Below are 23,604 nucleotides of genomic sequence, written 5' to 3'. Positions count from 1 at the left end.
GCCAAAATAGTACATGTGTGAGATTATCTCTGTGCTAGCTGGACTGACACAAGGTCCAGTGCAAGAGGGATTTCCAGACAAAAATGAGGAGACTGCTCAATCTACAATAAATTGGCTTTTTGAAACAGGAGACAACCATATTGACTTTTGTAACCAGAAATCTAGGATTAGGCCTCAATATGTGGCTGGAGGGGGTGGGGGGTGTTAAGGTTAGATATTAGGAAAAATGTGTTCACTCAAAGAGTAAGCAGGCACTGGAATGGGCTGCCTAGGGAAGTGTTTGAGTCACCATCCTGGAGATGTTCAAATGATTTACCAAGAGACATGGTTTAGTAGGGAAATATTGGGGTTAGATGGACTGTTGGACTGGATAATCTTGGAGGTCTTTTCCAACCTTAGTGATTCTATGTATCTGTGCATTCTACACTGCCAGGCTCCCCTGATTCACATCGTACTTGATCTCAAATAAAGATCAGCAGCATACTGAAGAACTGTATACAGGTATCACAGAAACATGTTGCTACGGGAGATGTGGGAGAAGTCTGAGACATGCTTACAGATTAAAGGGAGAGAAAGGAGAAAAAGTAACCTTAGCAGAGAGACAGTTTTACCACAAGCAAACAGTTTCTTCTTTCTCCAATAGAGCGTAGGAGGGATAAAAAAAAATACTTGGAAAACATTTGTATACAAAATAGCAATGAAGTAACATTTTTTAAAAGGTTGCATTGGTTGGGAAATGCGAATATGAGATTGTAAGTGTTTTGAAAATATAAGGCCTGAAATAATAAATTACTGACTTCCTTTTCTCAACAAAACCATGCCTTTCTCTCAGGCTCTATTTCCTTTCAGCTAATAAACTCTAACGAAATATCAGTGCTTTTATATTTTCGGTTTGTACAGATGTCCTTTCTCACTTTGACTCCTTTTTGTGACTAATTTCTCTTTCTGATTGTACAGCTATGGGAAAGTTGCACTTAACCTTGTTTCATAACTCGCATTTTCCTCTTTCTCCCTGTCAATGAAAACATTATTTATAAACTAACGCTTAAGAGATATTACAGAAATAATATAAAAGTGATAGTGTCTTTCATGTACTGTCTCAACTAAAATGCCAGAGTTATTCACAAGAACACAAAGTGAAAGTCTATTGACAACTGGAGGTCCAATAAATATATTTACAGTTTTGATTTCTACCTATTAACATTTAAGGATATGTCAGTTATAGACACTTCCTTGAAAGCAGATGATGGCTAATATAATTCCCACATATTCCACTAATCTATGTTCTAATCTAACTAATCTATGTAGATACAGAAGTGTAGTAAGTCTACTGGAAGAAAAATCCATTTAGCAATATTTTAAAATATGGAGAGGGAATGCATAAAGAGAAATTGGATTTGATTATACTTGTGGATCCCTTTAAACTTGGGATATTCTGATTCTTTGAATAAGGATCAATAGTAGATACTTTCTATTGTTATATTTGTTTATATATATTATATATATATTATATATATATATAATATATATAATATATAATATATGTATATATATTATATATATATTGTTATATTTGACAGTATCAACACTAACATATTTGTAGCCACAGATAAAAAGACAACTGAGTTTGAAGATACGTTATCTCAAGCATACATGCACTTATGTGTATGAATGTGAGTACTAACACACATTTCAAAGGAGTTTGCTCTGAACTGCACCATCATAACTGAGATAGACCTCTTCAACAATATAAATGTGAAACAGATGGTTTTGCTCATGATCTTGGCACAAGCTGTACTTTTCCATACATGAAGGCTAAGGGTCTGACTCTATAAGAGTGACACAGAGAGAGCCAGATGGAAACCATACCTAGAGATACTTATGTAGATCCGAATTAAAGTTTTATAAGTGGAGAAATTTCACTTGAAGCTATTTTCACTTAGTAAATTGATGTGCCACATATGATTTCTCAACCTTCTGAGAGCTGAAAAATGTATCAAGAAAAGGTTGTGTAAGTCTAGTGAAGACTGCAAACTGTTCAAATTGTACTTATATATATGTATGTATATATAAAGAAAAATGTTGTATGACAATTTGATATATCTTTCAGCTGCTTACAATTTTTTCTCGTGTGGCTAAAAATCTTCTGTTTCCCAGCTCTGCACACTTTTTTTTTTTTCTTTTTCTTTTTTTTTAAATCCCATGGACATCTCTCCCTTGGGAGATTTAGAAGGAATTTTATAACTGCTCTTCTTTAGGAAGAAAGTTAAAGTTACTTCCTGGCTCTGAGATTGCGTCTTTCTGAAACAAGGCATTTCCAGTCAACATTATCTGTTCTCAGAAAATAAAGTAGAATCTTCATTTTCTATTTCAGTACTACAACTACTCCAGATTTGTCTTATTTGACATACGCACAAAATTCATGCTACATTAAAGAACAATTCCAAAGAAGTCATAAGATGAAGACCCTCTGTATCTTTTCCATATTACATAAGTGTGGTTATGTCATAGGCAGTTTGTAAATGGCCTGCTAATGTGCCTGGAAATTCATTAAGATGTTGAAAATCCTAAGTGTGTGGGGCATCACAGCCTCTAAAGAATAGCCTTTGGCTATGCTCCAGATGCAGAAGCTATGCTCAAAGAATTGCACTATGAAAGGAACTGGAAGTCTATAATTAATAATACTGATAATAAAGTTAATTGTAATTCTGGGGACAGTTCTAACTCCAAAGCCATAAATAGCTTAGAATGTCTTGTAATTAAGTTGTTCTGGTGAAGGCATAAGAATATAAATAACAATAACAATAAATCAGCCAACATTGCCACTTAGCAGAAGTGGCAAAATAGGAAGTGATGGAAAGTCTGTCTTACTGTGGGGCTTTTTTCTTCTTTTATCTTCCCTTCTTTTTTTCCAACTGGTTATTATTCCTTCTAGATCTCTTTCTATATTTGAGCATAAGGCAAACTTCAGAATTCACTGACTCTGCAAATAAAGTACCATTAGTATAAGGAAGAATTACCTTATTTCAAATTGAGTAAAATTCCTCTAACAGTTCTTCTTCAATAGAGCATAAGACAAATGCATATTTTCATCTTTTCAGAACCTACTACTCAGCTCAATGATGAATATTTGCTAAATTCAAATCATCCAGATTCAAGGGACAGAGGTGTTACTAATCTCATATACCTGTAACTCACATGCAAACATATAAGTTGTTTATATTCAGCCAACCCAGCCTCCCTTTATAGACTCCCATATATATACATATATATATATATGAAAAAAGTAGATAGATTACAGAGCAACATTGATTTGAATTACTTTCCCAAAATGCTCTTATGGATTATAGGAATTATGACATACTTCAATCAAATGTAAAAATTTGGGTTCTCTGTAATTTTAAATTTCGCATTTTCTTCCTTCACCAGTGATCTGGGAAGACTTAACACCTTCAGTTGTTATTTTTATTTCATTGTAAAAACAACTCTCTCTAAATCAGGTGGACTGGGAAATCAGAAGACTTTTCACTCTTTATTACTTTTTACTGTATCATTCATAGTTGTTCTTTTTGGATTGCTTGTTTTTGTTTTGTTATACTGTACAATCAATGAATATACAGATGATATAGCATACTCCAGAGCTTGGCTTGTGTAATTATTATAGTAGAGCAGAGAAGGACACTCACCCTATCATGGGCTCGCATAGGAAACTCCAGTGGGTGGATCTCCAGAAAAGATCCTTCCCTACTGGCAGTCAGCTCTTAAATGGGTCTAGGAGAGGTGGAGCCAGGCTCCACCCCTTCCGGCAGCCCAGGTGGATTGCCTTCACCTGTGCTCCTGTGGCTAACTCAGTGCTCACCTCAGGTGATCAATCAGAGGTTCAGGCCATGATGCAGCAGTCCCCATACATACATACATACATATATATAACTAGGAATTAAGAAAAATTGAGAAATATAACAGAAAGAATGTAAAAATACAGAACATGCTAGGAATAAAATAAAAACTATTTCATTGTGCTCAAACATTGTAAATCTGAGAATTCAAATGTCATTCATTACTATGAAAAAAAAAAAAACTCTGAAAAAATATATTTTAAAGTAAAACAAATCCCTTTTAATGTCAGTGATTTACATTTTTACTAAAAAAAAAAAAAAAAAAAAAAAACAAAAAAAACCCACAAACTTAAATGTCAGAATAAAAATAATTTAGAAACAGTTCTAGTAAATCTGAAAGTATAATTGAAAGTATTTCAAATACAATATTCAATAAATCCAATGTACTTTAAGTTATTAGGAAAACAAATCATTTACACCATATTGTCATAAATCAAAAACAGCATTGTCTAAGCATATATTATCTTCACTGAACATAGTGTCTTGATAAGAAAAGTGAATAATTGTTCTGGATCAGTTCAAACAGAGCAGTAGGAAACAGCACTATGAAGGACATAACCTAACATCTATCTATAAATCTCACTGAAGTTCTCACTACCTCAACACATGTTGGATAGATCATTAAACATGCTTGTTTTGACAAATATTATGATGTTTATCTGAATGTTCAGGGCTAAAAGCTGAGGTGAGTATATTAAGTAATCACTTGTATTCTTTTTATTTACAAATGACAGAAAAAATGCTCAGTACAGACATTCTTTTCTAATCTGAAATTCCTCAAAACAAAATCTTCAAACTTCCTAATCACTTAGACTAAGTCATGGAGGATAAAATTAGAAGGTTCTTCAAGAAGGAATATGATCTGGTGTTCCCCATGGAAAAGCTAAATACACATAAGTAATCCCTGGGTCCACAGGAAGGACATGAAGATGATCAAAGGGCTGGAGCACATCTCCTGTGAAAAAAGTCTGAGGTATTTGTATTTGTTCAGCCCAGAAAAGAGAAGGCTCCAGGGAGACGTCATTGTGGTTTCCAGTATTTACAAGGAGCTTATAGTCAGGACTTTTTAAATGGTCTGCTAGTGGTCAAAAAAGGTTTTAAATGAAAAAGGGAGATTTAAATTAGATATTAGTAGACAATCTTTCACAAAAAGGATGGTGAGGCACAGGAACATGTTGCCCAGAGAAGTTGTTAGTGTCCCATTACCAAAGGCATTCGTGGACAGGTTGGATGGGAACCTGGGCAGCCTGATCTAATGGTTGGCAACACTGTCCATGGCAGCAGGTTCCCTTCCTTCTATCTATCTACAATTCTATGATTTTATGATTATCTAAAATATCTGAACTAATTTAGGCAATTTATGTAAGTACTTTTTTATATTTTTATCTAAGAAAATATTTTGTAATACTTCAAAAAATCTTATAAACTCTCTTAGTTAAAAGATCTATTTTCAAAAATTATTTTAACTTGAATATGCATATTTAAAAAACAATTAAATATAGTTACAACTATTAAAAATAGAAAGATAATCTTGCCTAAACATTCACAATACCTTATCTTTCCTAATCCTCTAAAGGACTCCTGTAACATAAGACCATCATTTGCTCTGCTAGACTGTAGGCACAAGATTGATCTGCTATTCCAGCTTTTTATCTCCTATGATTCTCTGTTGTCACTTGTTAATCCTGATCTGAAATATTTCATTATTTCACTCATTGCACTCTAGATCAGAAAAGTGTTATCCCAGTAAACTGCTTGTTGGATTTACAGTACTAACAATCATCCAAAAAATACAAACAGGGTCATCAAATTATTATGGTTCCTAATTTGAACTATGACTTGACTTGTGAAAAGGGACAAGTCTGTGGGATTTATCTTATTTGAGGTACTTTATCTTAGTTATATATCTGTCTGGCTGTGTTCTCTGTGAGAGAGTGAAAAGTATATTCTCAACCTGACTTATTCACAATGTCAAATTTAACTGAAAACTAGGTAGATTTTGATTCTTACATGATTCATTTGTTCATTTAGTTTTACACATTTCTTCACCTGCTAAAATGTTTCTAAAAGCTCTAAACAACTTTGTCTGCATTGGGATTTTATTTTAAGGTATCTAACTCAAGAATATACACTTTTATTTCTCCTTTAGTTCTATGAGAGTAGACTTATTAGATCTAAAGATAATATTACTATTTATTTATGCAAACAAATTTCTAATTTGAAACTGGTAGGTGAATAAGGCAGGCAAACAAGAAAATAAAAATCTGACCTTTGTAGACAAGAATGTAATTTCAAACTTCAGTTAAAGCATATGTTTTAAAGTCACACAAGTGATACGCCCAAATGTGTAACTGCTAACAACAGGAAGCAGACTGCTTTTGATACAAACTCTGTAGGTTCTTCAGACTATAAACTGCAGATCTCAGCAAAGCTGTACATTTTGAGCAAAGAAATAAACCTTTGTTCCCCTGGGAGATCAACTCTCCTAGTCCTACAGCAAAAAAGACAAAACCTGAGTAGTTCATCTGCGACAACGGTGGGCCAACAGTGATTGTATTTGGAAGTCTAAAGTGGGAACATTTGAGTTATTTCAACTGTCAGTAATATTTCAAGGAAACTACCTCAGGATTCTTTGGATAAACACTGTAAATTGCTCACTATAGCAGGACAAAGAGGAACATATTGTCTTCTTCTCTTTCCCCATGCTAGACTGTTCCTGAAAACAATGAATCAATTTCCTGTCATTTCACAAATTGAGATAAAAAATATCAGTTTTCTGTAAGTACTCTCCAGACAAAAATATGAATCTTCCTTTCCTTATTAGCAAATACTACATAATACTAACTGTTGACTGCTCAATGGGCTTTAAAAGTAGCACTAACCTATTCATCTTTGGCTGTGCAGGGCTACATCAACTCAGTATTGCTAAATTTCCCATTACTTAAGTGTAGGCAGTAGCATGAAATTTGATGCTAGTTACATTGAGATATTATAAAATTAGAAGAAATTAAGTATAGGCTCAGTTTCTCATTTACTTTTGACATATACTGAAGTGATTTTATTTAACAAAATAAGTACATAGCTAAAAAAGCATGTTTACACACACACATATATATAAAATTACTATAAATTGATATTTCAGTAGCACATGGAAACTTCAGATCAATTAAGCAACATAAAGAATTATCTTTTTAGTGAATATTTTCTACACAATGAGAAGAAATAAAATTATTCTTCGTCTTTGTGTAAGAATACTGAGTAGAAGAGATATTAAACAGTCTGCCTGAAATATAAAAATGTGCATGATACATAGAGAAGAATTCAGTCATGTAATTTAAGATTATCTTCCTTTTCACAAAGAAGATGGAGAAAGTATGTTTATACTTCATAGAAAAAAGATAAAGTGTAGCCTGAGCTTTGCTTATTGACTAAAGGGTGTCTCAGGAGAGTATGCCAATCATCAAATTTGGTTTTACGTAAGATGAATTTCTTACATTCCTTTTCCTTAGCTTTCATAGACATGATCAAAAATCATTTAGAATCATTTAGGAATTTCTTCCAAATGAAATCGACTTTCTTAGCATTTAAGAATGACACTGATGTTAGCAACTGGTAAGAAATGGCTTCTTCTCCGTAATTTCATGTCAGTACAGATACAGGTTTTGACCTATATCTAACATGAATGCTTCTGGATAACGGTGCTCTTTTGTTGTTGTTGTTTTTTTGTTTGTTTGTTTGTTTTTTAATGTGAAGTGAGATTGCGTATGGAATAAAGAACATGTAGATTCTTCTGTATTAACTCATTACAGCCATGGGAAACAGGACGGACTGAATTTAGTTGTTCCCTGGAGTACTGTATTACTAATTTCAGTTTTGTTTTATTTTAGCTAATTCAGTTTCTCCCCACATTTATCTATTTATTTTAAATTCTCCAATTGTTCTAGACTTACATGTCCTAATATATTCTTCTATAGAAACAATTCAACATCAGTGGCAGTGCCTGTTCAAATAGCAGTACCACCAAGGTTTTCTGCTGTAAGAACTAACATTGTTTAACACAAAGATGAGCTTGAACATCTTTCTTCCAAGAGTCCCTGTGACATTTTTGGAAGCAGATATGATGGTATCAGTATATGTGACTGTATATACTATTAATCCACTCAGGAATCAAAATAGACAAGTCTATATTGATCTTGGTTCAGAACACAGCCTGCAGCATTCTGTTGCAGCTTAGCATGAGGTAGAAGGACTCTGTTTCTGCTGACTGTTGGTAATATTTTTACCAAAATGTAATACTCAGACATTTCTTTGAAGGGGCTACTGTGGTGGAGATAAAATTATGATTTCTCTTATTTCTGTAAACTGTCTTCTCTCTCTACCTTGAATTCATGTTCTTTTCTTTCTTACCTCAAGACCTATTATTAAGTTTATCCAGAGCCATAAAGAGTTAGAAGTATGGAAAAATATCTGAAATCAGAAGGTAGGGATGAGAAACAAAGACTCATTACCCTCTTTACCTGATGCGTTTTGAAGAGGGTTTTTTGTTGTTGTGGGTTTGTTGTTTGTTTTTGCACTCTGATAGAAGAATCACAGAATCAGAATTGCTCAGATTAGAAAAGACCTCAAAGATCATCAAAGAAATGTGATATAAGTAAGACAGCATATTCAGTTTAAACAATAAGAAAAAACCTGTTCTGTTTTTTCTGCTTTTGTTTTCCTTCTGATTTTTTTTGTGCAGCTGAATACCTGAAAATGATGTCAATACATCTGTTCTTAAAGTTTAGTTTTCTAAATGTACTTCTTTGTAGATATAGGTATCTCTTAGATAACAATGATTTCTACTGTAATATTTGAGACACTGAATAGAAAGAAGTTGCATTTGTGAATCATCCATTTGAAAAGCATGAAGCACAGAATGAGAAAAAAATAGGGATATTTTGGTTATTAATTTTCAGTCTCTTCTTACAATGGAGGACTACCCAGGCCAATATTGTACAGCTGATCTAATTATGCTTTTAAATAGGCATTAGTCAGACCTTTTTGAATTCACTAAACTACAGTCAAATTCAGTTAATACAGTAAGTCATGAAAACAGTCTAATATACGTAATGCTGGATGTACAGCAGTAATGGAAGAATAAAATAAGTCAAAACATCTCAGCAGTTCTCAGATGTAGTCACACCTACTGACGATTCTTTGGTTGTCCCCTTTTGAAGGAGGAAAACAATTTTCAGATAATAACAAAGGAATACACCAAACTCCAAGGCTTCTCAACATATTTTGACAGCAAAAGATGGCATGCTTTGTGATCATGTGTTGAGCTGAACCTCATTTACAATCTGAAAGTATGACACATCCACAAGATTTTAAAAAAAGATTTTAGAATAGAAACAAACAAAAAAGAACACGAACGAGCAATCAAATCTATGAATGTTCCAGATTAAAGAGCAGACATAAAGAAAACATAGGACTAATTGTATGAGAAGAATATTGTTATGACGGAGCCAATTAGACAGTGGAATATCTTCTCAAGTGGAACCATGGAATCCTACACATACAACATGGAGTGGAATTATCTGAAGATAATTCAAGATGTTGGAAGGAAACTTTCACTACTTAATAATATTGGACAATGAGTTTAAACACAGATTTTTTTACTCTAATTTATGTATAGTATAGAGTCCATGCCCAGCTGCCATGGCAAAGTGCTTTTTTCAAGCATCAAAATTTAGTGGGTAAAATACAAGTAAACTGATCAAACAGCAGTAAAGGCCAATGAGAATACTTTACAGTGCATATTTGCTCAGCATAAATATTTCATAGAGGATAGCTACAGACAATTGATAGAATGAAAATTCATTTTAGGTACAACACTGAGGTTGCAAGATCAACTGCAGCAGAATAATTGTAATGATCTTTAGCTGACAATTCTACTTCAATTAGCAAAACATTAAGTGTTCTTTTCTTTCTCTTTCAACCCCTTTCTCCTCCTTTATATTCCCAGGATATTTAATGCTTTACTTGGTGGCCTGGTGAGCATATGTTCTTGGTTAAGGACCATTGTTTATGAAATTGTTACAGGTTTCAGATTTCTATGTGGCAAGCAGAACACCCAGGCCCCTGGCTGGTAGCAATTGTAGACATTCAGAGGTAAGTAAACATTAGAGTGAGAAATTTATGAGTCTACTGTTCAGCTGCGTGCTACATTTCTCAGCTTGGATTTTTTTCCACTTTGTGTATATGAATAGATTGCTTGACTTCAAATACAGCTAAGTAGTACCTGGTTGTAGGTAGAAAAGAACATCTGGAAATAATAATGGTTTCACTATAAGCTCTGAAAGAATATTCAAATTTAAACTGAGAAAGTTGTTCTAAGAAAATTGCTCAGAGCACGTCATTCAGAGCAAGTAACTAGGATGAAAGAAACACAGTGGATGGAAACATGATTAGACGACTGCAGTACAGTATTTCAATTCAGAATTATGAATTATAATTTTTAAAAAAGGAGGAAATAATATTCTTCCTTTGACATGCTGTGTATTTTCTAGTATTGAAAAACAATGCGGGGAATTTTCCTACGATAATAAGTTCATTGTCTTTCATTTTTGAGACGTGTCTTATTCTGGATTGAAGGGAAGAAATATGTATTATTAAAGTTCTCTAAACATCTCCTGTCACTTCTCCTCCCTAAACATACTGCACATTTTAAACTTAGCTGTCCTAAATGAGATTGGAAGAATGTCTAATTTTTCTAAGTATGCCTAAATAATGGGCTATCAGATAGATATTTCATCATCACTGGCAGAAAAATTATTCACTAATATGCACATATATAAAACAGTAGCAACTGAAGGGAACTACACAGTCAGGTTAGCAATTATTTAAGCTTATTTGTGGGTTAAAGGTTTTATCTCCCAGGGTTTTATTCTGAAAAGCTCTAATAAATACTTTATTCAGAGTATACTCTTTGCATTCTATGCTTATCTATAGAGTTAATCTTTTCCTGTTCTTCAGCTTATTTCCTGAAATACACACTCAGAGATAGAGAAAGAAAAGGTATTGTCTACAATTAGCACATTCCTCAAGTCCCTTAGATAACTGGCCCTGGTCATTGACCTATGTTGCTTATGCTATGCCCGTGAAAAGTCAGAAATTGAGATTATTTATTTTAGGGTAACTAGATATCCTATTACAGATAATTGGTTAAATGCATAACGAAATTTCAAAGTAGAAACGATTATATTAGTACATTAAAAGGACAGGAATCGTAATTAAAACATTTGCGTTTTTGTAGAAAAAGATTCACTAGTTTCATTTCTAAATTCTGGAGCTTCATAAAAATGCTTTCAAAGAAACATTTTAGGATAATCTGAGAACAAACAATCCCAAATAACTTGCAGGTGTTCATGTCCTGACCTCAGCTGATATAGTGTTAATAGCACACCAATTTTTGGCTGCTGTTGAGGAGCAGGAGCAAAGGCAGTACCAAACCAAGGAGGAGGGAAAAGCCAATGACTTTATGGCACAGCAGCACGACCAGGACAGGTAGCCTGAGTTAGGAAGGTGTTATTCCATATCATGCAACATCATACAGAAAGCTATAAAGTCACGGGAGTTAGCAGATGAAATTTTGTATTGTTAATGGGAGTGTTGGTTAGCCAACAGTTGTACTGTTCGCTCATCAGCTGATGGCAAGTGATTGCATTGTAGAGATATATATATTATTTTAATTATATTTTTTGTTTAATTATATTTTTGTTTTTATTTTATTTTCTGTCATAGTAAATAGTTTTTATTTCAATTTATTAATTATTGTTTATTTCAATTAATTTCAATTAATTATTTTATTATATTTATTTATTATGTTATATATTAATTAAATTATTCATTTCAATTAATTAATTATTGTTTATTAAACTCCATATTTTAACTTTGCTTTTAATGCTAAGAAGACAGAAGAAGCTTATGTAAGGCAACCTGAGAAAAAAGACGTAGCTTAGCTTTGATACATTCCTAAATGTACAGCAGTAGACCATGAATAAGTCCTCTGCTCCCTATTGCATTCTAAAGAACAGTTAACGCTTGAATCATGATCTTAATGGAGGAGGATGAAAGGCTGCTTTTTTCCTATTATCCTCTTCTTATTCCAGATCTCAAGGTTGAGCCATGAGTGATCAGCACAGCTCTTGATCATCCTAACAAAGTGATGAAAGAGTGGCTTCTATCCCATTTCCCTTTTATTGGACTGCAGATGCTGAGGAAGAGAGAGAAAATAACTGTGGATTAACTCTTCTACTTTTGACGGGCTGTCACAGACTGATTACTTTAAAAAATTTTTTTTTATCTTACTTTGATATACGTAGTACCTTATTTATCCATGAACAAAATGTGTAAAAAAAAAAAAAATTATTTGCATGCCTCACTGTAGTATACAGAAGTACCTCAGAAACATATTACAGATATTACAGATGAATAATAACATTTACAAAATAATTGTGTTTCAGGGAACTATTACTGATAATTTTTGAAAAGGAACTCCATGTAAACACTCAGTTTTGAAAAAAATAACATGGCACTGCATTTATGAGTTTCCTTTTTTATTTGGGGCTGGAGAAGGAGGAAATTCTAAGTTATTCACAGAGTGGTGAAAGGAGTAAGTTTTTAAATAGTGTCAACAACAGGATAAAGTTAACACGTTTACTTTACAGGAGATCTGGCTGTTGGTTAGGAAAACTTTATCCTTGGTCTAGTAGCCTTAGATTTGACCAAGTTGATGTATTGGGTTCTAAGGTCTTCTGTGATATGCATAACTGAGAAAGCAGCATCTTGATATGCTGTCTAATTTTTGTTTCTTATTCCTTCCAAATTAAGCCTAACCATATATCATACTCAATCTACTTGGCACTGCATAACACTGAAAAGAGTAAATGCTCTTTACCTCCATTAAATAAGGAGACATTCTGTAGTTGCCTTAATGTAGATATCTGAACTGAAATAACATTTCTTCATGATGTGTGATTATGCGTACATTGGTAAGTCCCCAATATTATCAAAAGTTTATTACCTGTCACTGTTAATAGTTAAGAGAGCAAAGCCTTGTTAATTCTGTCTTCTCCAGAACTTTAACATAATGGACCAGAAAAAAATGATCTACAGCATTCTTTGTTGGTCATATCCTTTCTTTCTGAGGTTTTTCCTGAGCTCCTGAGACCAAACCAAAAGATAGCTGCCTTCACTTACTCCTTAAGCAGGCACAACTTTAATTTACTTTAATGGGAGTTTTACTTGATCTAATTCTCTGACACCTATATCACATGGAGGGGTAGATGGCTGAGGAGATGTTTATAATGGCTTATAAAGCTGTCAAAAGCCCAAAAGACGCTGATGCTATCACAAGGAGAGCTTATATGCAGGAGTTATTTTACTTACGCTATGGTCTGTTTTACATGCAAGAACTAACCACATTTCCACCACTGTATTTTCCTCCCTTCTGCTGTAGCGTATGTATCTGTGTTCCTGCTTTCTGTTTTTGCTCATCATTGAAAGCAAAGCAATGTTGTCATCAGATGATTCAAAATCCCTCACTGCAATAAGATCATAGAATCATAGAATCACAAGGTTGGAAATGACCTGTTTTTCACACTGGACCCATTTAAAGCAAACAAGTTAACTTACTCTGTCAGCTTTAAATGGGGACCTTCTCTTAAGGAATCCGTAAAGCGGAACATAAATTCAGCTTGAAGTTCTGTAGTAAATAGTATCCAAATATATTAAATGATTACAATCTCCCTTGTCTTTATGTTCTAATTAGAAAGATGATTCGATGGTAGGAGGGACAAAGATTCCTATGATAAATAATGGTTTAGACAAATTGTGATTCATTTCTTCTGAAAAGAAGCCAGTGAAATCTACAATGACTTTTGAAGTTACAGAATGAACTACTGAATGTTTAGTCTTCAGAAGGAATGAGTACTGTGCATGTCGTACATTTTTCCAGGTACTTGTTACTTATGGTAATCCAGTGAATGTTTGGGAATTGTGACATTCTACATATACACTAATTAGAGACTCTGTCTTTTAAAAAAATATTCATTTTTCAATTAAATCTTTTTTTTGTAATACAATTTCCATAAAAAATATGAATAGAAAAATAAGTTATCCTTGCTTCTCTTACGTACATAATTTTTTCCTAATACTGAACTTAAAAAAAAAAAAAATCACTGTTTTTTTTAGTGAAATTTTTGATGTTTTGGAGAAAAAAAACACACACACAAAAGCAACAACAAAAATCAACGAACCAAAATAAATAGTAGAAGACACATAAAATTCTATTAGCAGTGTCTAACGTAACCTAAGTAGAAAAAGATCAATAAGAGTAAATAAAAATATTGAATAAGAATTTAATGCAGTTTCTGAAATCTGTTGTTTTTTTCACAGTGGTAAACTAGACAAAGCCACACTGTCCCTTCTAGTCCAGAATTTGGATAGCATTCTCCCACATTCAATATATATTGTTCTTTGATGTCATGCTGCCGAACTTGCTTGGACATCAATACAAATGTATAACTTGCCACCCAGTTTTCTTGAGCAACCAGGTGTGTGGATGACAAAGATGCAAATTATGGATGAAATTTCATTCCTAACATCAAACTCCCCAGCTTTATGTCATCTTGTGACGCAGACAACTGAATCTTGTAAATTTACAGAATTGATTCTAGAGGTATTTATCAAATTATAGCTATTTCTGAACTTCCAAACATGACTACATAATTTCATCATTGAGATCTGGTAATGATGACAAATTACACAGGCTTTACTTTTGAAGTCAATACAGTCATATGCACACTGACAGAAGTTTGCTGCTTTCCAGTTTATATTTCTGGTTTAAACATATATGTTATCATAACAGATAAAGGAAACATTTTAAAGAAGGAAGAAACTCAGCAGTCTGGTTTCCTTTCATAGCTCCTTACAGTGTGCACTCTGTAGGCAAATGCTACAGGCAATAGAAATGCATGACAAAGGTTATGTTTATATACACCATTTCCTCTATGCAACTAATTGCATTTCAGTGATTTTAGTGCATGGTGTTAGCAAATGCAAAAATGCAATACCTTATTTTTAAGCTCACTTTGTATGTTAAATGAAATTGTGTACATAAATTCAACAGCATGCTGTACTTTCCAGAAACTATTGAAAAATTCAATGTTTTGTCGATTTTTCCTTCAATAATCATGATATTATTGCATATTAAAAGCATGTTGCAAATGAAGAATGGTGTCAAAGGCTGAAGATTTTAATTTATTCAGTAGTTCATAGGAAATAACTGACTTCTCACACTTCTACTAAGCAAAAAATGACAATACACGCTGACGGGTACCTTTAAACTTTTGAAGTATTCTACAGTTTTATAAAGTGATTTAAAAATTACTCAGCTGGGAAAATTAAAAATGTTTATGCAATATGCCATTAAAATAAATAAGGTATTTTAATTTTTGTACAAATATTCCTCAGCATCTTTTCAAACATAGCCATATCTGAGCAAATGTATCAAGCAAATGACAAAAAAAAATGCTATGTATTTGGGTTTTAATTGTCATGCCAGAGAACTTTTTCAATGATAATAGGCCAGAATTTATGCTGAGAAATTTTCATGAATTTAGAGTTGAGTAAAGTTTTAAATCTAAATGATCCAGTATCCTGGAAAAAGTCATACGTTTCAACGTCAGAATAATCTGGTCTGCAAAATCAGAAGTGCACACTAAACTTCTGCAAACTTTTAAATTCTCCAAAATAAGTAAATCTTTCTGCACTGCTGTGCAGTCAGAACATGCTTGAACTTTCTTAGTTACCAATTTTCTAGCTTTTGACACATGGAAATTCGTATAGAAGCAGGAAAGAAAAAGAATTTTGTAACATAGCAACACCAGCGTGATATTTGTAATCAAATAGAATGTGTGACTAAAGATCAAAATAGTCTGGTTTTGGTTGGGTAGTATTCAGTCACAATTTGTATTATAGTGTAATAAATTCAGAAGTTGATTATATTTGAACATATATGTCGATCAAGATCTTGCATAGAGTTATTATTCTTACAGAATCAATAAACATTCTTATATTAGAAAAAATATCAAACTCAACAGGGAAAATTCAACCTTTCCTTTATTTTCATCACAAGAAGAAAGTACTGAGAATTTTGTGATTAACTACTGCCAACGGTTTATGGGCTGGTCCGGCCCAGTTCCGTGACCAGCAGGGCGGAGGGATCTGCGGATCCGCGCCTCTGGGAAAGGGGAAGCAGGGGACCCCAAAATACTTGAAAACAACAGCACTGATCTGAGGTGGAACAAATGATTTTACTAAATATAGTATTAGTAAAATACAATGAGAGAGAGAGAGAGAGAGAGAGAGAGAGAGAGTCTGTTTGAATTGTATAGACCTCACCACAATGCTGGGGTGAGAAGTGCAGTCCAGTTGAGTGACTGAAGTACAGACGGCGAAGCGCAGGCGGCGAAGCGCAGATAGCGAAGCGCAGACAGCGAAGAGCAGGCGAAGAAGAGGCATCAGGTGACCTTGCTTGGAGTTATATTCCCTTGCTGACCGCAAAGTCTCCTGGGGAAATGTAGTTCTTCTCCGACGGACGAACACTTGGCAGATATCAAACCCCACCCCCAGTGCATTACATGATGTTATGGTGTGGAATACTGATGACCAAAAATCATAAAACCATGACAACTACTTCATTGTTGTCAGAAGAGAAAGAATTAAAAATTAATGTTTGAGAGAAAAAAGAATGAATAGCTGCAGCTATTTATTAATATAAAAAGGAAATTTTAAAAATATAGATCTTTACTGTATTGATCTTGCTATGTTGTACTTGTAAAAACGCATATGTGAGTGTCAGTGTAGTTGCAGGTTAATATGTGCACTATTGTCAGGAACATTCTTATGGTTTCTGTTCTCAGCGTTTGTTTTGTTTCTTTTTGGTATTGTCATTCCATAAACAAGTATCTGCATGTAAGCTTGGGTAATAGAACTAAGTAAATTCAGGGCAGTTTACAACAACACATCTCTTTTACAAAGAAATGTGAGAGCAAATTCACGTATTTTATCAAAACAACCTTTCATGTTGCCATAGGAATATCATACTCTGAAATACAAGTCAGTAAATATCTGTGATTTGTAAGGCATTACAATCACCTGCAAATTACATATAAATGTTCCAACTTAGTTACTTGTCTTCACAGTCATATATACCAGAAGGAAGTATAAATTGTTATGATTTGATTTAAAAGTAATGTAAGTAGGGTGAGGTGAGAGAGAGAGAACATTTCTTTTCTACCAAGTCCTGTTTGAATCCATGGAAATAAATTTAACTGTTCAACACAGGATTCCCCAGTTAATATAGCTATTTGAAACTGAGTCCTAGGTAAAGAGAAGAAGTGGCTTCTGGATCTTATTCCCAATAATTTATAAGATATTTTTGTGTTTCAGAAGTTGTCTTCACATAAAATCATTCACACTTCCAGAAGTTCCATGATTATTTTTCTTACATTATGTATTCTTGAATCAATGTGTTTGTCTAAGTAGTAGACAGGATTAATGAATTAATTTTGAAAAACAAACAAACAGTATTTGCAAAGAATATTAGCTAAAAACAAACTAACAAAACTTCTGAGCATAATTTTTGTGTGTGCATGAAAATGATATATTGTCCAAAAAGCAAGTTAAGTTACTCCCTTCGGGTTAGGACAGTAAAAGCAGTGTAGGTACTGAGCAATAATGCTCAGTGAGAGAAAGAATAACTGTTTCTAATACAGAAGTTCTTTCCTTAATCTTCATTTTACTGTGCTTATTTATTGTCTTCAAATCCCCATATGTGAATATTAAACTGATGTCCTTTTTTTAATCTTAACTGCTTTTTGTTTTCCACCAAAGAATCTTAGTAAACATCTTTAAAGAGCTGTGGTTAAATCTGGATGCAAGGGTAGGATTTACCTAGTATTGTGAATTGCCTGGATTGGTTTTGAGCAAATCAATTGGGTAAATTTTTACAACTGTCCTCTTAAAATTATGTCCATTTCATGTTGTAGTTGGAATTTTTTTTCTTAATATTACTGAAAATTAGTGTGGGCCAGGAAATCTTAGTCATCATTGTCATAGCATTCCAAGCTGGACAGAAGAAAATCAGGTAATACACATAAGAAGGAAGGGAAGGTTGGTTAAAGCAAGTGAAGGTGGCCATAATTCTAATGTAGTTTCTAAAATTAAGCCTGACTTCAAAAAAATTTAGAGAAATTGAAGGGCTGTTACTTCTAGAAGAACAAGGAATTTTCTTTTTATTGAAAAGATAAATGAAAATATCATACATTCCAAACTTTTTTTTGTTTTTTTTTTTCAAATCTTATCTAGTGTAGTAGCAAAGGAAGAAACAGCATGCTTGTTAAAGAATGTATGTACTCCCACATCTTTGTAAATTTGAGTTTCCTTTAATTACAAAAGGTGAGGCAGACTCTCTATGTGAAAACTGTATCTTAGATGCCACTTAAACTTTTTATGGTTTTATCATAATTATGCTATAGAAACAAGCTTTTGTAACCTATTGACCTAATATAAATACCATATTTCTGCTTTGATGGCTTCTGAAAGCTGTTTTCCAAGGTTGAAAGACTATATTTTCTTTATTTGATAAAAATAGCACTGCCTCAGACTTCGTGTGCTCAGGCACATTTGAGATCTAGTTTTCTTCACCCTAGACTTATGTCAGGAGGTGATAAGATTAATCACAATTTGTGTTTAAACAGCAATATCTAGCATGGTTCAAAAGAAGTGGCTTTTATTTCAATAGAACAACAAGGGACTAACTATGACATTTCGTACTAGGGTTGTTTTCTACCTGTATGTCCATTCATTAAAAGAATGGTAGAATAAAGGAGAGAAAGAATTTGCATTTCAGAATACATTAGGATAAGTAGAACAAAACATAACAAATGGATCTACTGAGGCTATGAACAGAAGCTACATTTTTCTTTATTAAAAGACTATGGCACTTTAAATAAAGGCTTGCAACAAAATCATAATAGAACTCAACAATAGCAGAAGTTGTATAGCCAGACCTCATAAAAATCTATTTTGACTTATAAATTTGGTCCAACTGAAATTGGACCAAATAGTTTTGTAATTTTGTGATTCTTGTACTTTTGTCCTCATAATTTAAGCCACTTTTTGGTGTGGGTTGACAGAGGCCTGGACAAAGGCACATAATTTCCTCAGTAAACGTAGGTTAAGGCCATGTTCTCCAGAACTATCAATCTAACTTGTGTGCAAGCAACACAATATAAGCATACAGTATTTTATGAGAAATCCCAAACTGGAAAATGTCAGTTTTATAAGCAGTTGAAGTTGGATTTAGAACATTATTAGAGGGCTGGAATTATAAAAGTAGAACTTAAAAAATACATTCACTCATTCTTTTTGTTGTTCACTCAGTTTCCTTTTGTTGTTACAAGATTGTTGTCAATGTCTATTTTTATCTTAGGGTTTTATCCATCTTAGTTCAAATTTCTCAGGAGTGAAAATCTACAATTGATCTCTAGAGCAAACTTTTATTTCTACAATATTTCAATAATTTCTTGCATTACAGCTTTCTGAGAGGTAATTGATAGAGCAGAGATAGCAACAGTGATAAAGACAGTAATTAACACCACAGAGATCACAAAATTGATCAATTTGCCTATTTCTTCTCTGGATCCCTAATAAAAATGATGAATGAAACTAGTTCCAGCACCTCTCCTCCTGGACTGCACTGTATACTCTTCTTAGTCCTGAAAATTAATAGTTAAATCCTATCCTTGTCTGTCAACTCTTAACCTGATTTCTTCAAATTAAAAATAAACTTTATTAGATTCAGCAATCTTACTATACATGACAAGTTTGTAATGATTGCTCTGCAACTCCTGTGGCTGTAGCTAGATTTTCACGTCTTGTAGGGTTTTTTTTTTGTTTGTTTTTTGTTTTTGTTGTTTTTTTTGTTGTTGGTGGTTTTTTTAGTGTGACATTCATTAATTCCTTAGTAAATTTACCCTGCTCTCTGGAAAATGAAAACTCACATTCTGAATATTTTCAACATGTTTTCTCATTCATGCATGGTCACCCAGTATTTCTTGAGATAATTTCTGCACTCTTCAAGACCAAATTCAGAGCATAATATTCTTCCTTGGGTTCTAAGACATTTTGCCCAATAAATAAATCATTAATCATACCCAAAATATGTACATTTGTATCTCAGCCTATTCACACACTTATTAGATTTTTTCACAGGTAATCAGAACCTCTCTCTTTTTTTTTTTTTTTTAATCCTCCCAAATTTTGAACTTCAGAGTCATAGAATCACCAACATTTGAAAAGACTTGCATTATTATCCAGTTAAGCTATACACCTACCACTGGTATTTCCTCACCAAGCCATGTCCCTTAGTACAATATCTAAACCTTTTTTGAACACCTCCAGGGATGGTGACTCCACTACCTCCCCGGGCAGCCCATTCCAGTGTCTGACCACTTTGCGGGAGAAGAAATTTCTTCTAGTGCCCAATCTGAATCTTCCCTGATGCAACTTGAGGCCATTCCCTGTAGCCTTCTCACTACACAGGAGAAGAAGCTGACCTGATCACAACCTCCTCTCAGACAGTAATAAGTTCTCTCCCAAGCCTGCTCTTTTCCAGACTAAACAAACTCAGCTCCCTCAGCTTCTCCTCACTTGTTCTCCAGACCACTCATCAGCTTCATTTCCCTTCCCTGATCATGCTCCAAGAACACATCCATGGATGTATTCTGGGAACTGTTTCCCACCTTGGCCATTTCACAATTCTGTTGATTTTTTTTAATGCGGTATCTCCAATCAGTCTCTGAAAGTTTCTCTGAAAGTACTACCTCCTGTTTATTTGTGTGGAATCTACAACAGGTACAAAGTGCAAGAGAACACTGTTTTATAGAGTAAATTATCAGTATAAAACACTTTTTTAAAATCATAGTAACTACCATTAGCTATTCATTTTTGCCAGTGATGAACAAGAGCTTGCATGCTCCACTTGTAAAGATCTGCACCAGCTAAAAGCCATCCAGAACATTCACCTCACTGTTGCCACTGCTCGGATGCACAACCCACCACCTCAGTGGTAACAGTGATAACACTGCTCAGTGTCTGTAAATGTTCAGTAAGAACTGATCAATATCAGTGGGTGCCACTTTTGATCATACTGAGCACTGAGTTTGGGAAGTAGCTCAGCCCTCTTTTAAAGGAGTTAGTCATTCATAGAAGTAGAAATAATGCTTTAAACAGCTGGATAATTTCAGACAAAAGCTAGACATCAGTAGGCTTAGAAGCAGTCTGTGCACATGTGAAACAAAGTTCAGAATCTTGGTGCTAAGTTGTACCCTCACAAATTCTTTCTAGATAGTATTTCCTCTGCTATTTTAGGAATGTGATCTTAAGTCACATGAACAACGGTTCAAAAAGAGCTATTGAAATGCTTTGACCATCAATCATAACTTATCTACATTCTCATTGCTCCTACGGGTACCCTAATAGGAGGACTTTGCCTCTATTTTTGTGTTCCACTACTACTTTCTAGACAGAAGTAAAGGGTAAGTCTAACTTCCACATTCCTCTTCAAGCCCACAAAAAAAGCTCTTAAATTTATCCTAACTATAGCACACCCACATATGACATCAAAAGTGTGTATGAATATATGCTCATAAATGTGCACAGTGGGAATTTGAAATAGCTGCAGTAGTTATAGGACCAAAAACAACTCTTATTTAGTGTATGCATGCAAATATAATTTTCAGTCACATTTAAGAGCAGGTTTATATTTCCAGAAAAAAAATTAAAGGGGAAAATGTTCCCAAATCCCTTACTTGTTTACCAATTTTATAAAATGCTAGCCTCTCTTAATCATTACTGCATGCCAGTCTGAGACAGAGATGTCAGCTAGCCAGCATAACATGAAAAACAAGATTATACTATTTCCTCATAACGCTGCCAAGTCTGATACTGAAGGAATGCATTTCACGAACATTGGCTCTGCAAAAGTTATATGTGACAATCCTTTAGGAACGTTGTAGAACTGAAATGCAAACATTTTTACTTCTCCCTTTGTAACTCTTTTTTTTTTTTCCAACTCGGTTCTAACATCTGCCCATCAAGGTGTGCATGCTAAGAACCTGTTTTTTCTGTATCCAACATTTTGTTTCGCATTTCAGATTTTTTCTTCTTTTTGAAAGAAGAACAACTATGCAAAATATTTTCTTGTAGAAACATTTCTTGAGGAAAAGAAAAAAAATGTTGGAAGAACAAATGAACAAACAGAGAGGAAATCTTCTGATGTTATCATTTGAGAATTGATGGTATTTGTATTAGATTGCAGAATTTCTGCCTGAATTTTATAGCCGGAATTTTCTGAAGAAAAATCAAAGGTGTGAGACACTGGCTAGCCATTTAGAAAAAAGATGCACTAATTTGCCCTTTGAAAAAAACATAAACAAATAGGAGGAGATCACTTCAGCATTTTACCCCTCAAGAGAAAAAACAAGATTGTAATTGTACATTGTAATACAACATTGTAATAAAATTATAACTGTTGTCAGAAATGTAGTGCCATCAACATTTTTCAGTAACAGAATAATGAAAAATAATTGAGAGGAAGGCACAAAGGGAACAATTGAAACAAGCAATGCCTTTACTACAAAATATCTTTATCTGTGATCAGTGGTGACGTGCTCTCTAAAGCTCTTTTTTCTTCTCTATTCTGCTGCATCTGAAGACTCTCAATCATGCACAACACACAGTTGGCAAGTACAAACTGCTAAGGTAGCTGGAGAACAAACCAATGCTAGGTTTTTAGAAGTGGCACAATTTCTGTTTGTTTTCACTGTTTCTGTTGAGCTATCTGTGAGAAGCTGAAGCCAAGAATGAAAAGTACCTATTCACCTCTTATTCTGCTCCTACTCCTCCTCATTCACTGTGACAAACTCATGAAATTACTTTGAATCCATGCTTTGTCGTTTGAAAGTCAATTTTCATTCCATTTAGAGATTTAAAAGCATATTGTTCAAGCACGCATATTATACCAATATGTTTTGCCAGTTTCTGCATCCAGCAGAAGTAATTAACATTACTACTGATATTAATTCATTTATTTTGATGTAATTTGAAATGCCTGCCTCTGGATTTAGGCATGTTTAGAGTAATTAAATTGCGCAATCATCAACATGGAGATTCACACAAACTTTCTGTACAGTGATTCTCCCCATCTGAATATTGAGTCATCAACTCTATTTTTCCTTCTTAGACTAATATCAACCATCAGATTTTTCATGAGCTGCCGTGTTGCAGGGCTCTCTGAGTGGTGGTGGAGTTGTTAAACAAGTTGCTCTTTTAAACATAAAGTTTTAAATTCAATTACCCACCTACTGTCATGGAAGTGTCATCTTAGATGCCTTAGGCCCATAAGAGATTGATGCGAACTGACTGATATGGCTGAAGTGACACACAGATTTTTCTGATGGAAGTCAAGGTTTGGCTTGGGAAATTGCTCAAGTTATCTCCAGTGGTGATAGGCAAGCTGATGTGAAAGAGACAGAATTAAGCACAGATTAACTGAGAGTTTACTTTGGCAGCATTTCCACTAGGAACTTAAGTGTAACTT

Source organism: Lagopus leucura, unplaced genomic scaffold (genome assembly GCF_019238085.1).
Source record: "Lagopus leucura isolate 7727_CA_CO unplaced genomic scaffold, USGS_WTPT01 Super-Scaffold_1, whole genome shotgun sequence".
Lineage (NCBI taxonomy): Eukaryota > Metazoa > Chordata > Aves > Galliformes > Phasianidae > Lagopus > Lagopus leucura.
Note: the sequence above shows the minus strand (reverse complement) of the source record.